Source organism: Aegilops tauschii, chromosome 3, assembly GCF_002575655.3.
Source record: "Aegilops tauschii subsp. strangulata cultivar AL8/78 chromosome 3, Aet v6.0, whole genome shotgun sequence".
NCBI classification, from domain to species: Eukaryota; Viridiplantae; Streptophyta; class Magnoliopsida; order Poales; family Poaceae; genus Aegilops; species Aegilops tauschii.
Genome location: NC_053037.3, coordinates 401,427,108 through 401,442,778, shown reverse-complemented (window position 1 = coordinate 401,442,778; position 15,671 = coordinate 401,427,108).

The window sequence follows — 15,671 nt, the reverse complement described above, 5'->3', positions numbered from 1 at the left end:
TTGGGCTACCTTGCTGCATACTTATTGTTACTATCATTTCTTGCTCGTTACAAATTATCTTGCTATCAAACTACTCGCTACTTACAATTTCAGCACTTGCAGACATTACCTTATTGAAAACAACTTGTCATTTCCTTCTGCTCCTCGTTGGGTTCGACACTCTTACTTAGCGAAAAGAGATACAATTGATCCCCTATACTTGTGGGTCATCAAGGCTATTTTCTGACGCCGTTGCCGGGGAGTGGAAAGCCTTTGGTAAGTGGAATTCGATAAGAAAACATTTATATAGTGTGCTAAAATTTATTGTCACTTGTTACTATGGAAAACAATCCTTTGCGGGGTTTGTTCGGGGTATCTTCACCTTGTCCGGAACCACAATTAGCTACCCCTCAACCTACTGCACCTACTGAAAATATTTAATATGAAATTCCTTCGGGTATGATAGAACAACTGCTAGCTAATCCTTATGCAGGAGATGGAACCGAACATCCTGATATGCACTTGATATATGTAGAACAAATTTGTGGATTGTTCAAGCTTGCAGGTTTACCCGGAGATGAGGTGGTGAAAAAGGTTTTCCCTTTATCTTTGAAGGGAAAAGCATTGGCATGGTATAGGCTATGCGATGATATTGGATCATGGAATTGGAATCGTTTAAAATTGGAGTTCCACCAAAAAAATTATCCTATGCATCTAGTTCATCGTGATCGGAATTCTATGTATAATTTTTGGCCTCGCGAAGGAGAAAGTATCGCTCTAGCTTGGGGGAGGCTTAAGTCAATGTTATATTCGTGCCCCAATCATGAGCTCTCAAGAGACATTATTATTCAGAACTTTTATGCTCGGCTTTCTCATAATGATCAAACCATGCTGGATACTTCTTATGCTGGTTCTTTTATGAAGAATACTATTGAATTCTAGTGGGATCTTTTGGAAAGAATTAAACGCAACTCTGAAGATTGGGAACTCGAAAAAGGTAAAGAGTCAGGTATAAAGCTTAAGTATGATTGTGTTAAATCTTTTATGGATACCGTTGCTTTTCAAAAGTTTAGCACTAAATATGGACTTGACTCTGAGATAGTAGCCTCCTTTTATGAATCATTTGCTACTCATGTTGAACTCCCTAAAGAGAAGTGGTTTAAATATCACCCACCTATTAAAGAAGTTAAAGAACCGGTACTGGTTAAAGAAGAAACTATACTCTATAATGTTGATCCAGTTGTTCCTACTGCTTATATTGAGAAACCACCTTTTCCTGTTAGGATAAAGGAACATGCTAAAGTTTCAATTGTGGTTAACAAAAGCTATGTTAGAACACCTAAACCAGATGAACAAATTAGAGTAGAACCTAATGTTGCTATGGTTAAAGATCTCTTGGAAGAAGATATAGATGGGCAAGTTATTTACTTCTGTGCAGAAGCTGCTAGAATTGTTAAACCCGATAAAAGGGATAAACATAGACTAGTTGTTGCATGCCTGTCATTTCAGTTAAAATAGGAGATCACTGTTATCATGGTTTATGTGACATGGGTGCTAGTGTGAGTGCTATACCTTACACTTTATATCAAGAAATTATGAAAGACATAGCACCTGCTGAGATAGAAGAAATAGATGCTACTATTAAACTTGCTAATAGAGACACCATATCACCAATTGGGATTGTTAGAGATGTTGTAAGTCTTGTGTGGGAAAATAAATACCCTACTGATTTTCTTGTTCTTGGTTCCCCACAAGATGACTTCTGTCCCATTATCTTTGGTAGACCTTTCTTGAACACAGTTAATGCTAAGATAGATTGCAAGAAGCAAACAGTTGGTGTTAGCTTTGGTGATGAGTCTCATGAGTTTAATTTTTCCAAGTTTAGTAGAAATCATCATGAAAAATAATTGCCTAGTAAGGATGAATTAATTGGTCTTGCTTCTATTGTTGTGCCACCTACTGATCCTTTAGAACAATATTTGCTAGACCATGAGAATGATTTACATATGCATGAAAGAAATGAAATAGATAAAAATTTCTTTGAACAACGTCCTCTATTTAAACACAATTTGCCTATTGAAACTCTCGGAGGTCCTCCTCCACCTAAAGGTGATCCTGTGTTTGAATTAAAACAATTGCCAGACACTTTGAAATATGCTTATCTTGATGAAAAGAAAATATATCCTGTTATTATTAGGCTAACCTTTCAGAACATGAAGAAGAAAGATTATTGAAAGTTCTAAGAAAGCACAGAGCTGCTATTGGATATACTCTTGATGATTTAAAGGGAATTAGTCCCACTCTATGTCAGCACAAAATTAATATGGAACCTAATGCTAAACCAGTTGTTGATCACCAACGTCGGTTAAATCCGAAGATGAAAGAGGTGGTAAGAACGGAAATATTAAAACTTCTGGAAGCAGGTATAATCTATCCTATAGCTGATAGTAGATGGGTAAGTCCTGTTCATTGTGTCCCTAAGAAAGGAGGTATTACTGTTGTTCCTAATGATAAGAATGAACTTATTTCGCAAAGAATTGTTACAGGCTATAGAATGGTAATTGATTTTAGAAAATTAAATAAAGCTACTAGAAAAGATCATTACCCTTTGCCTTTTATTGATCAAATTCTTGAAAGATTATCTAAGCACACACACTTTTGGTTCCTTGATGGATATTCTGGCTTTTCACAAATACTTGTATCTCAACCTGATCAAGAAAAGACCACTTTTACTTGTCCTTTTGGAACCTATGCTTATGGACGTATGCCTTTTGGTTAATGCACCTGCTACCTTTTAAAGATGCATGATGGCTATATTCTCTGACTTTTGTGAAAAGATTGTTGAGGTTTTTCATGGATGACTTTTCTGTTTATGAGAAGTCTTTTGATGATTGTTTAAGCAATCTTGAGCGAGTTTTGTAGAGATGTGAACAAACAAATCTTGTCTTGAATTGGGAGAAGTGCCACTTTATGGTTAATGAAGGCATTGTCTTGGGTCATAAAATTTCTGAAAGAGGTATTGAAGTGGACCAAGCTAAGGTTTATGCAATTGAGAAAATGCCATGTCCTAAGGACATCAAAGGTATTCGTAGTTTCCTAGGTCATGCTGGTTTCTATAGGAGGTTTATTAAGCACTTTTCTAAATTGCTAGGCCTCTTACTAATCTTTTGCAAAAGGATATTCCTTTTGTTTTTGATGATGATTGTCTTGAAGCCTTTGAAACACTCAAGAAAGCTTTAATCTCTGCACCTATTGTTCAACCTCCTGATTGGAACTTGCCTTTTGAAATTATGTGTGATGCTAGTGATTATGCTGTTGGTGCTGTTCTAGGATAAAGAGTTGATAAGAAATTGAATGTTATTCATTATGCTAGTAAAACTCTAGACAGTGCTCAAAGAAATTATGCTACTACTGAAAAAGAATTCTTAGCAGTGGTGTTTGCTTGTGATAAGTTTAGACCTTATATTGTTGATTCTAAAGTAACTGTTCACACAGACCATGCTGCTATTAAATATCTTATGGAAAATAAAGATGCTAAATCTAGACTTATTCGTTTGGGTTCTCTTGTTACAAGAATTTGATTTGCATATTATTGATAGAAAAGGAGCTGAGAACCCCATAGCTGATAACTTGTCTAGGCTTGAAAATGTGCTTAATGACCCACTACCTATTGATGATAGTTTTCCTGATGAGCAGTTAGCTGCAATAAATGTTGCTAATGGTACTCCTTGGTATGCTGATTATGCTAATTACATTGTTGCTAAATATTTACCACCTAGCTTTACATACCAACAAAAGAAAAAATTCTTCTATGATTTAAGACATTACTTTTGGGATGACCCACATCTTTATAAAGAAGGAGTAGATGGTATTATTAGACGTTGTGTACCTGAGCATGAATAGGGACAAATCCTACGGAAATGTCACTCTGAAGCTTATGGAGGACATCATGCTGGAGATAGAACTGCTCATAAGTTATTGCAGTCTGGATTTTATTGGCCTACTCTCTTCAAGGATGCTCGTAAGTATGTCTCATCTTGTGATGAATGCCAAAGAATAGGTAATATTGGTAAGCATCAAGAAATGCCTATGAATTATTCACTTGCTGTTGAACCATTGGATGTTTGGGGATTTGATTACATGGGACCTTTTCCTTCCTCTAATGGGTATACACATATTTTGGTTGCTGTTGATTATGTTACTAAATGGGTAGCAGCTATTCCAACCAGTAGTGCTGATCACAACACCTCTATTAAAATGCTTAAGGAAGTTATTTTCCCAAGGTTTGGAGTCCCTAGATATTTAATGACTGATGGTGGTTCACACTTTATTGATGGTGCTTTCCATAAAATGCTTGCTAAGTATGATGTTAACCATAGAATTGCATCACCCTATCATCCTCAGTCTAGTTGTCAAGTTGAACTTAGTAATAGAGAAATAAAATTAATTTTGCAAAATACTGTCAATAGGTCTAGGAAGAATTGCTCTAAGAAATTAGATGATGCACTTTGGGCTTATAGAACAACATATAAAAATCCTATGGGTATGTCTCCTTATAAAATTGTTTATGGAAAAGCCTGTCATTTGCCTCTTGGGTTAGAACATAAAGCATATTGGGCAGTTAAAGAACTCAATTATGATTTCAAACTTGCTGGTGAAAAGAGGTTATTTGATTTTAGCTCATTAGATGACTCTATCTCCGCTCATAAGAAGATAGCGTTTCATTCACTCGCTCTAGAAACCATAGGAGCTTGGAGAACCCAAGCTTATGAAAATGCAAAGTTATTCAAAGAAAAAGGTTAAAAGATGGCATGACAAAAGAATCCAAGCGTGAGTTTAAAGTCGGAGAATACGTTCTTTTGTACAACTCTCGTTTTAGATTTTTTGCAGGGAAGCTCCTCTCGAAATGGGAAGGCCCATATGTCATCGAGGAGGTTTACCAGTCCGGTGCCATCAAAATAAATAATTCCGAAGGTACTAATCCGAAGGTTGTCAACGGACAACGAATAAATCATTATATCTCAGGTACGCCTATTAATGTTGAAAGCAATATTATCCAAACTTTGACACCAGAAGAACACATAAAAGACTCCTTCCGGAACACTCTAGAATCGTCAAAATAAGGAGGTACATGATACGGTAAGTAAACGGACTCCGAAAAATCCGCAAAAATATGTTTTGTCAGTTTTGGAATATTTTATAATTTTGGAAATAAAGAAACTTCCAGGAAGCGTCCCCTGGTGGGCACAAGACACCAAGGCGCGTCAGGCATTCCTGGCGCGCCCGGGTGGGTTGTGCCCACCTGGGACACCTTCCGTACTCCGTTTTTCTTCCATATACTTGTCCTCCAAGATAAAAAAATCTATATATACTTCTCGAACCTGTTAATCACCGTATCGCGAAAAAATCCTCTATTCTCTTTTCTTGCTGTTTTCTGCGTAGATCTGAAAATATGTCATCCCAACACTCTGAGGGAGAGAGCTATGTTGCTGATCTCATCGCAAACCAAAGTCCTATGGGGTGAGAAGCACTATAGCTGGACTTCTGAAGAAGATGAAGATGAATCGATTCCTCCTCGGTTCAAAAACGAAAGCATGGAGGCGTTATGCAAGAAGATAATAAAACTCGAGATAGATAATTGTGAGTTGATGATGGAGAATTTTACTCTCAGTCAGAAGTTGAAGGAGGAAAAGGGTAAATCCCCTATCTTCTCACCTCCACCATTACCTTCTTCATCACCACCATCACCTTCTTCACCACAAAAGGAGAATTGAGTATCGGGTATGGGCACTCCCCTTGGCTTCCGCCAAGCTTGGGGGAGGTGCCCCAGTATCGTATCACCCCACTATATTTTGCTTTTACTTATCTTAGTTCGATCTTTTGCTTTAGATGAAATAAAGTTTAGTTTGATCCTTTTCTTATTTGAGAGTTTGCTTAGTGATCTATCATTCTAATCGTGTGCAAGTTATACAATAAAGTTTAGTTTGAGTTTTTACTTTCTTTAATTTCATGTTGCAAATAAATAAAAGAAATAAGAAAGAAAGAAAAGAGAAAGAAAGCAAAATAAAAGAAAGAAAATAAATCAATAAGATCATATACTAATCCTATGGTAGGTGATAGCACCACATAAGGAAAAGTATAAGTAAGAAAATTTTATTAGAGATTGACAAACATAGCATTAGTCAGTGATGCAACTCATGAAAGAATTAATAAGGGAAGGGAAGATTCACATATAAATATACTATCCTAGAAATCTTTTGTGATTGTGAGCCCTCATCAAAATATTATATGCCAAAATTGTTGACGTCCGACAAGGAAGACAACGTAATGGTTCATGTTTGTTTATATTCACATAGAAGTCATATTGTCATAGATCCTTTAACATGTGGTGCTTGCCCCCTATCTTTGCTAGCCAAAAATTCCGCACTAAGTAGAGATACTACTTGTGCATCCAAAAACTCTTAAACCTAAATCTTTTTGAAGTGTCCACCATACCTACCAAGGGATTGAGTAAGATCCCTCAAGTAAGTTGTCATCGGTGCAAAAAGGCAATAAAAATTGCTTCTAAATGTGTGAGATTGTTTAGTGTAAGAGAAAATTGAACGTTGCACGAACTTGGATGACAAAGAATAAAAGTGACAGACTGCATAATAAAGGTTGTCATCTTAAGGGGCAATGTAACGTGACGTTCTTTTGCACTAAGGGATTGAGCATACAAACAAATAAGCGCATGACAACCTCTGCTTCCCTCTGCGAAGGTCCTATCCTTTACTTTTATGTATTTACTTTTATGCAAAGAGTCAAAGTTTTCCTTCTATTCCTTTTTATTTTCTCCTTTGGCAAGCATCATGTGCCGAGGAAAGATCTAGGCACATATGTCCAGTTGAATATAGATAGCATGAGTTATTATTGTTGACATCACCCTTGAGGTGAGTATGCTAGGAGGCGAAACTATAAGCCCCTATCTTTCTATGTGTCTGGTTGAAACGTTTTGCTCATGTGTACTCGGTGAGTGTTAGCAATCATAGAAGACTATATGATGGTTGAGTATGTGGACTTGCTTAAGGGCTCCGACATGTGACCCTTTCTGAAAAGATGATGAATTGTAGTTGCAAAGTTGACTGAGAACATAGTTTGTTGGTTTCTAATAGAGTTTTTTCTTTATACTTCGATTATGTGATGAACTGTTACTTATTCATGGGAAGTGTATGATAAAAGTTCTATGATAAAAATCCTATGTTTAATTTTGTTGCTGTTATAAAAATCAACATGATGCTTCTATGTCCGTATTTTGTTTTTATCGACACCTCTTTCTCAAAGCATGTGGACATGTTTTTCGATTTCGGTTTTCGCTTGAGGACAAGCGAGGTCTAAGCTTGGGGGAGTTGATACGTCCATTTTGCATCATCTTTTCTTGCTGTTATTTATAATGTTTTTATCCATAATAATGCTTTTTGGAGTAAATCTAATGCCTTTTCTCTCATAATTTGCAAGGTACACACCAAGAGGGAGAATTCCGGCAGCTGTAAATCTGGACCTGAAAAAGCTATGTCAGGCCACCTATTCTGCACAACTCCAAATGAGCTGAAACTTCACGGAGATTTTTTATGGATTATTTTAGAAATATTGGAGCCAATAATCACCAGAGGGGGGCCACCATGTGGGCACAATCCACCCGGGCGCGCCAGGCCCCCCAGGCGTGCCCTGGTGGATTGTGGCCTCCTCGGCCCACCTCCGGTGCCCATCTTCTAGTATATAAGTCATTTTGACCTAGAAAAAATAAGGAGAAGACTTTCGGGGCGGAGCACCGCCGTCTCGATGCGGAACTTGGGCAGGAGCACTTTTGCCCTCCGGCGGAGCGATTTTGCCGGGGGAACTTCCTTCCCGGAGGGGGAAATCATCGTCATCATCATCACCAACAATTCTCTCATCTTGGGCAGCGCAATATCCATCAACAACTTCACCATCACCATCTCATCTCAAACCCTAGTTCATCTCTTGTATTCAATCTTGTTACCGGAGCTATAGATTGTTGCTAGGGGGTGACTAGTAGTGTTGATTACATCTTGTAGTTGGTTACTATATGGTTTATTTGGTGGAAGATTATATGTTCAGATCCATGATGTTATTTAGTACTCCTCTGATCATGAGCATGTTTAGTATTTGTGAGTAGTTACTTTTGTTCCTGAGGTCACGGGATAAATCATGTTGCAACTAATCATGTGAATTTGATATGTGTTCGATATTTTGATGGTATGTATGATGTGATTCCCTTAGTGGTGTCATGTGAACGTCGACTACATGACACTTCACCATACTTGGGCCTAAGGGAATGCATTGTGGAGTAGTAAATAGATGGTGGGTTGCGAGAGTGATAGAAGCTTAAACCCCAGTTTATGCACTATTCCGTAAGGGACCGATTGGACCCAAAAGTTTAATGTTATGGTTAGAATTTATTCTTAATAATTTTCTCGTAGTTGCGGATGCTTGCGGGAGGGTTAATCATAAGTAGGATTTTTTTTCAAGTAAGAGCAGCACCTAAGCACCGGTCCACCCACATATCAAATCATCGAAGTAGCGAACATGAATTAAACCAACATGATGAAAGTGACTAGATGAAATTCCCGTGTACCCTCAAGAATGCTTTGCTTATCATAAGAGACCATTTTGGCCTATCCTTTCCCTCAAAAGGATTGGGCTACCTTGCTGCATACTTATTGTTACTATCGTTTCTTGTTCGTTACAAATTATCTTGCTATCAAACTACTCGCTACTTACAATTTCAGCACTTGCATACATTACCTTATTGAAAACCACTTGTCATTTCCTTCTGCTCCTCATTGGGTTTGACACTCTTACTTATCGAAAATAGCTACAATTGATCCCCTATACTTGTGGGTCATCACAATCATTCAACGCTCAAACTTTGAAGTGGTACAACATGAAGCCAATGAGTTTGCCATGATTGAAGATGAAGAAGCTCGAGAGCTTTATCGAAGATTAACTACTCTTGCGGTCTCACTCCGAGATCATGGGAGCAAGGATACGGATGACAATTGGATAAAGCGCAAGTTTCTAAAGGCCATGATGCCTTACCATAAGGCCATGTCCTCCGCCATCCAACAAAGGCCGGACTTCCACGCCTTGTCCTCATGTGAAGTGTTGGATGAGTTTGTTGCAATGAGGATCTTGGACACGACCGCCGACAATGTGGTGTTGCGTGCTCAACGATCAAAGAAGCCCAACCTTGCTTTGAAGGCCAAGGCTAGTGCGGAAGAAGAGGATGAAGAGGAAGAAGAGGAGAGTTGCCCCGAAGACACCAAATATGCCTATCATGAGCACATGGCTCTTGCTTCACGGCAATTTTGGGGCAACAAGAAGAATGCAAGGCCCAACTTCAACAAGAACAACTTAAGTGGCACCAAGGGAAAGCAACGTGTGAGGACGTGCTATAATTGTGGCAATGTGAGTCACTTTGTTGTGGATTGCCCTTACGAGAAGAGGGAAGACAATGGTGACAAGCTTATCCGAAAAGACAAGGCCAAGTCTTTCCCCAACAAGAACAACTTCACCAAGAAGACTCCTCCCAAGGGGTAGGTGGCACAACAAGAGTACAATGAGGATGATGATGATGATGAAGATGGTGAGGCGGTTTCCATGGCCTTCGTTTCCATTGCAACAACTCCACGGGTGTCCCTCTTCGATTCATCCAATGAGAACATCACCGCCAAGTGCCTCATGGCTAAAGCCACCAACAAGGTAACCCCCAACATCAAGACTACCATCACTACTAATCCTTCCTTGACGGATTGCATTGATGAAAGTGAGGGGCCTAAGGAGGAGGAGAATGAATTTGAGTCTTTCATGAGTAAGCTCAAAGGTAAAACCAAGAAGCACTTCACTGCTCTCTTGGAACAACTTGGTAAAGCCAATGACATGATCGAGGCTCATGAAGAGACCATCTCTAAGATGGAAGGGCATAGTCGTGACTATGCCGATGAGATGTCAGATCTCTCTAATGCGCTTGAGGAAGAGCGTGGTCATCGTTTGGCTCTTGAGGAGTCACACAACGATGATCATGCTAAATTAAAGAAAGATCTTGATCATGCTCTTGTTGTCTCTCGTGTGCTCAATTCCGAGAAGGCCAAACTTGGGGTTGACCATGCTAGACTCAAAGAGTCTCATGATCAACTCCAAGTGAAGCTAACCAAGGAGAAATCCACATTTCCTCATATGGTTTTAATTGATAATGCAAATGCTACTATAAACCGTGTTGTGAGTATGTGCATCTTGTGGAGGAGAATGCCAAGTTGAAGGAGCAAATTGAGAAAGGCCTTGTGTCGTGCATACAAGGTGAGCAGAACCTCAACGGCCTTTTGAGCAATCAAAAGGAAGTTGTGGCCAAGGAGGGGATTGTGTTTGCACCCAAATCCAAGAAGAAGAAGAAGAAGAATGACAAGACCAAACAACCTCCTCCTCTCAAGCATACGTTTGTGAAGGAGGGGGAGGGTACTTCTAAGGAGAAGAAGAACAATGCGAAGGGTGGTGGTGTCAAGAAGGACAATGCCACTCCTTCCAACAAAGCCAGCGACTTTAACCCTTCTTATGTGTTATGCCATGCTAGTGATGGGCATGTTTATGCCAAATTTGTCAGTTCTTCTTATGAGTACATTGAATGGTCTATTTGTGTTCCTAAGACCCTTGTTTCTTACATCAAAGGACCCATTAAAAAATGGGTACCTAAAACCAAGCATTGATCTCTTGTAGCTATTTGCTTCCGGTGGGGTATCATGCATGGTTGCTCGATAGTGGAGCCACAAATCCTATGACCGGAAGCAAGGACTTGGTGGTGGACGTGCACAAGGTTTCATCTATGCCCACCAATGTCGAATGGGGTGTTGCCTCATCTTCTAAGGTATTGGGTCTTGGCAAAGTTGTCATTTCTCATGATCTCACGAACGAGAAAGTCATGCTTGTTGAGTCCCTTGCATACAACTTACTTTCCGTTTGTCAACTTGCACTCATGGGCTTTTGCCACTTTCTTTGATATTGATTCTGTGGCCCTCTTGTGGAGCAAGAATCTTAAAGTAGCCTTTGTTGGGCATATCGAGAATGGTCTTTATGTGATTAACTTTTCGGAGCGACCCACTAAGACTACGACATGCCTAATGGCTAAAGTTGACGTGGGATGGCTTTGGCATCGCTGTTTAGCCCACGTCAATATGAGATCTTTGAAAGTCTTCTCAAGGGGGGCCATGTCCGTGGACTAAAAAATGTTAGTTTTGCCAAAGATCGTGCTTGTATCGAAGGAAAGCTACATGAGACGGCTCACCCTCCAACGACTATTATCTACTCGACGAGGCCTTTGGATCTCCTTCACATGGATCTTTTTGGGCCTCCATCCTTTGATAGTCTTGGGGGTAGAAAGTATTGCTTGGTGATTGTGGATGATTATTCAAGATACACATGGGTGTCTTTCTTCAAGAGGAAGAGTGAGACCCAACAAATCGTCATCAACTTTGCAAATGAAGCTCAACGTCAACACAATGCAAAGATTTTGATGATAAGAAATTGCAACGACACCGAGTTCAAGAACTACACCTTGGATGAGTTTCTTAGTGATGAGGGGATCAGGCATCAATATTCCGCACCTTACACCCCTCAACAAAATGGTGTAGCGGAGAGGAAGAACCGGACATTGATGGACGCGGCAAGGACCATGATGACGGAGTTTATGTCTCCGTACAACTTTTGGGCCAAAGCCATCAACACCGCTTGTCATGCATACAATCGACTCTATCTCCTCAAAGGCTTGAACAAGACTCCATATGAGATACTTACCGGCAACAAGCCCAACCTCAAGTACTTCCAGGTGTTCGGTTGTAAGTATTTCATGCTCAAGAAAGGTGTTCGTTTGTCTAAATTTGAGGCTAGAGCTCATGAGGGCATATTTGTTGGTTATGCTACAAACTCTCATGCTTACCGTGTCCTCAACAAGTCATCAGGACTCATTGTGGAGATGTGTAACGTGGAGTTTGATGAGAATAATGGCTCCCAAGTGGAGCGAAGTGGTACTTGTGATGCAGGTGATGAAATTCCCCCCAAGCCATAAGAAGAATGGGTGTTGGCCATATCCTACCCATTGAGTAACCCTTTGTGGCTGAAGGAGAAGGACAATGTTCCACTCAAGTGGAACCAACACCAACCCAAGACCCGCACTCTTCCAAAAAACAAAGTGAAGGCCCTCAACCAAATGAACAAGATCAAGGGCAAGATCAACCTCAAGATGGTGGTGATCCACCAAGTGATGCCCAAGGTCAAGTTCTTGCTACCGAGCAAGTTCAAGATCAAGAGCAAGCTCAAGATCAAGAACAAGCTCAAAATGACGCTCATGATGATCAAGTTACCGCTCCTCAACTCTCTCTTGAGGAGAAATTGAAGCGTCGTGCCGCCAAGATTGCTTCCAAGCTCGCTACCAAAGAGCATCTCATGAAGAATGTGCTTGGAAGCTTAAGAAAGGGGGTAAGCACTCATAGACAATTAGCAAACTATTGTGAACATTATGCATTTGTTTCTTGTGTTGAACCCCAAAAGGTCTATGAGGCACTCGAGGATCCGGATTGGCTTAATGCCATGCATGAAGAAATCAACAACTTCGAGCAAAACAAGGTGTGGAGATTGGTGCCAAGACCAAAGGAGAACCATAATGTCATTGGAACCAAATGGATCTTCAAGAACAAGCAAGATGCTCACGGGGTTGTCATTCGCAACAAGGCTCGTTTGGTGGCACAAGGCTACTCCCAAGTCGAGGGTATCGACTATGGTGAAACCTTTGCTCTCATTGCTCGCCTTGAATCTATTCATTTGTTACTTGCTTATGCTTCTCATCATAACTTCAAGTTGCAACAAATGGATGTGAAGAGTGTTTTTATTAATGGTCCTCTTAATGAGTTGGTGTATGTCAAACAACCCCCGGGGTTTGAGGATCCCAAGTTCCCCGATCATCTGTACCAACTCGATAAGGCTCTCTATGGACTTAAACAAGCCCCACGTGCATGGTATGAACACCTTACCGAGTTGTTGCAAGATCATGGGTTTGAAATTAGGAAAATCGACCCCACTCTTTTTTACTAAGAAGGTCAAAGGGGAGTTGTTTGTATCCCAACTATATGTTGATGATATTATCTTTGGTTCTCCTAACAAAGCTTTCAATGAGGAGTTTGCTGCACTCATGACCGCAGAGTTTGAGATGTCCATGATGGGAGAGTTGAAGTTCTTTCTCGGGTTCAAAGTCAAAAAAGAAGAGAAGGAATCTTCATCAACCAAGCCAAATACACTCAAGACATGCTCAAGAGATTCAAGCTGAGTGATGTTAAGCCTGCTTCTACACCAATGCCTACCAAATGCCAACTTGACAGTGATCCCAATGGTAAAGCGGTGGATCAAAAGGTATATCATTCTATGATTGGCTCCTTGCTTTACCTTTGTGCATCTAGACCGGATATCGTGTTGAGTGTGGGAATTTGTGCACGGTTTCAAGCCTCGCCTAAGGAAAGCCACTATGTGGCGGTCAAGCGAATCTTTCGATATTTGGCTCATACCCCAAACTTTGGCTTATGGTACCCTAGAGGAGCAAACTTCAATCTCGTGGGATTTTCAGATTCGGATTGGGTGGGAGACAAAGTGGATAGGAAGTCAACTTTCGGAGGGTGCCAATTTCTTGGTTGCTCTTTGGTGAGTTGGTCTTCTAAGAAGCAAAGTTCTATGTCTCTCTCCTCCACCGAAGCCGAGTATGTGGCCACCGATATTGTTGTGCTCAACTTCTATGGATGAGGCAAACTTTAAAGGATTACGGTGTCATTTGTGACAAAGTGCCTCTTTGGTGTGACAATGAAAGTGCCATCAAGATTTCTCTCAACCCAGTGCAACACTTCAAGACGAAGTATATTGAGATTCGGTATCACTTCACCCGGGATCACATTAAGCGAGGGGAGATTGATCTTAACTATGTCAACACTCATGATAACCTTGCAGATATTTTCACGAAGCCTTTGCATGAAGCAAGATTTCACGAGTTAAGGCATGAGCTAAATATCATTGATTTGAGCAATGTGGCTTGAACCTTTGCACACCCCACCATACTCATCATGTTGTCTTGTTTAGGTGTAGGCATGGACATAGGGGGAGTGTTGTTCTCTCAATGAACTCTCCCTCCCCCATTATGCATAAATCGATCAACTCTTTCACATTCTCCATTTTTGATGGTACTTGTGCACCAATGACGAGTTTTGGTCATTGGCCCAAGGATAATTCTTCATGGTGCCATACCAATTGACTCAAACATAGGTGGCTTCGGCCACTGCCCTCTCTTCATGAGAGGTTTTGGTTCATTGTTTGGTCCTCGTTTTCTCTTTTCTTATCTTTTAGACCTTGTTTGTGGTTAAGTTACTTCGGTTGTCACTACAAAAAAACGACACATCCGTGACATTTTGGGCCGAACGAAAAAAAATTCTGTCATACTTATGACACTTCTATGACGATAATTGTGACAAAACTCGGTATCATCATAGATGTGGTGGGGTCCTACTTCTATGACAAAAAATCATGACAGGAAATGGCTTTTCGTCCTGGGCGGGCCGGAGACGCAGCTGCATGACATTCTTTGGGCCGTCCATGATGGAAAAAACCATGGTAGAAGCGAGGGCGAGGAAAATATCGGGGAGTTCCCGGTTACGGTGGGTGGTCGGGGGCCGAGCGATGCGCGTTTCTCTTGTACGTACGCGCGTGTGTGCGAGGCGTTGCGCTCTAACTGAACCAGAGGCAGGCGTTGGGCTCTAACTAAACCTGAGCGATTGCACTGCAGGCTACGCGTTACTGAACCCGAGCGATCGATCGATCCCTTGTTGTTAACTGAAGCCGAGTGATTCCTTCGCTACTGCTGCTAACTGAAGCCGATCGATGCTGCCTCTGGATGAACAGTGAGCGTTGTTGGGGGGGGGGGTTGGATGAACAGTTCCCGGTGGGGGGTTGGATGAACAGGACCCCGTGGTAGTAGAGGTCGTTGCCCCTGGATGAACAGTACCCTGATCGATAGAGCCGGTGGATGAACATAACCCCGTGGAGGGCTGGATGAACAGGACCCCGTGGAGGGCTGGTTGAACAGTAGACGGTGGAGGGCTGGATGAACAGTAGTCGAGGGGTGGTTGAACAGGACCCCATGGAGAGGGCTGGTTGAACAGTAGCCGGTGGAAGAGCGCGCGGTGGAGGCTGGATGAACAGGAGCCCGTGGATGAACAGTCGCAGGTGGAGGCTGGAGGAGGTCGACGGTGGATGAACAGTAGCCCGTGGAGGCAGTCGACGGTGGAGATGAACAATATCCCGTGGAGTCCCGTTTTGCGGTACAACACACCCCTCCCATTGAACAGGACCCCCATTTCGACCGTAGGAGGTCCGTTTCCTCCGTTTTGCGGTACGCCACACCCCTCCCGGTCAACAGGACCCCGTTTCGACCGTAGGAGGTCTGTTTCCTCCGTTTTGCGGTACGCCAGCCCCCTCCCGATGAACAGGATCCCGTTTCGACCATGGCGGTCGAACACAAGGCCGTTTCCTCCGTTATGCGGTATGCCAGGCCTCATTTCCATTGGTTGTTCCGTCCAAGCCGGTTGGCTCCCGATGAACAGCACGCGTTCCGT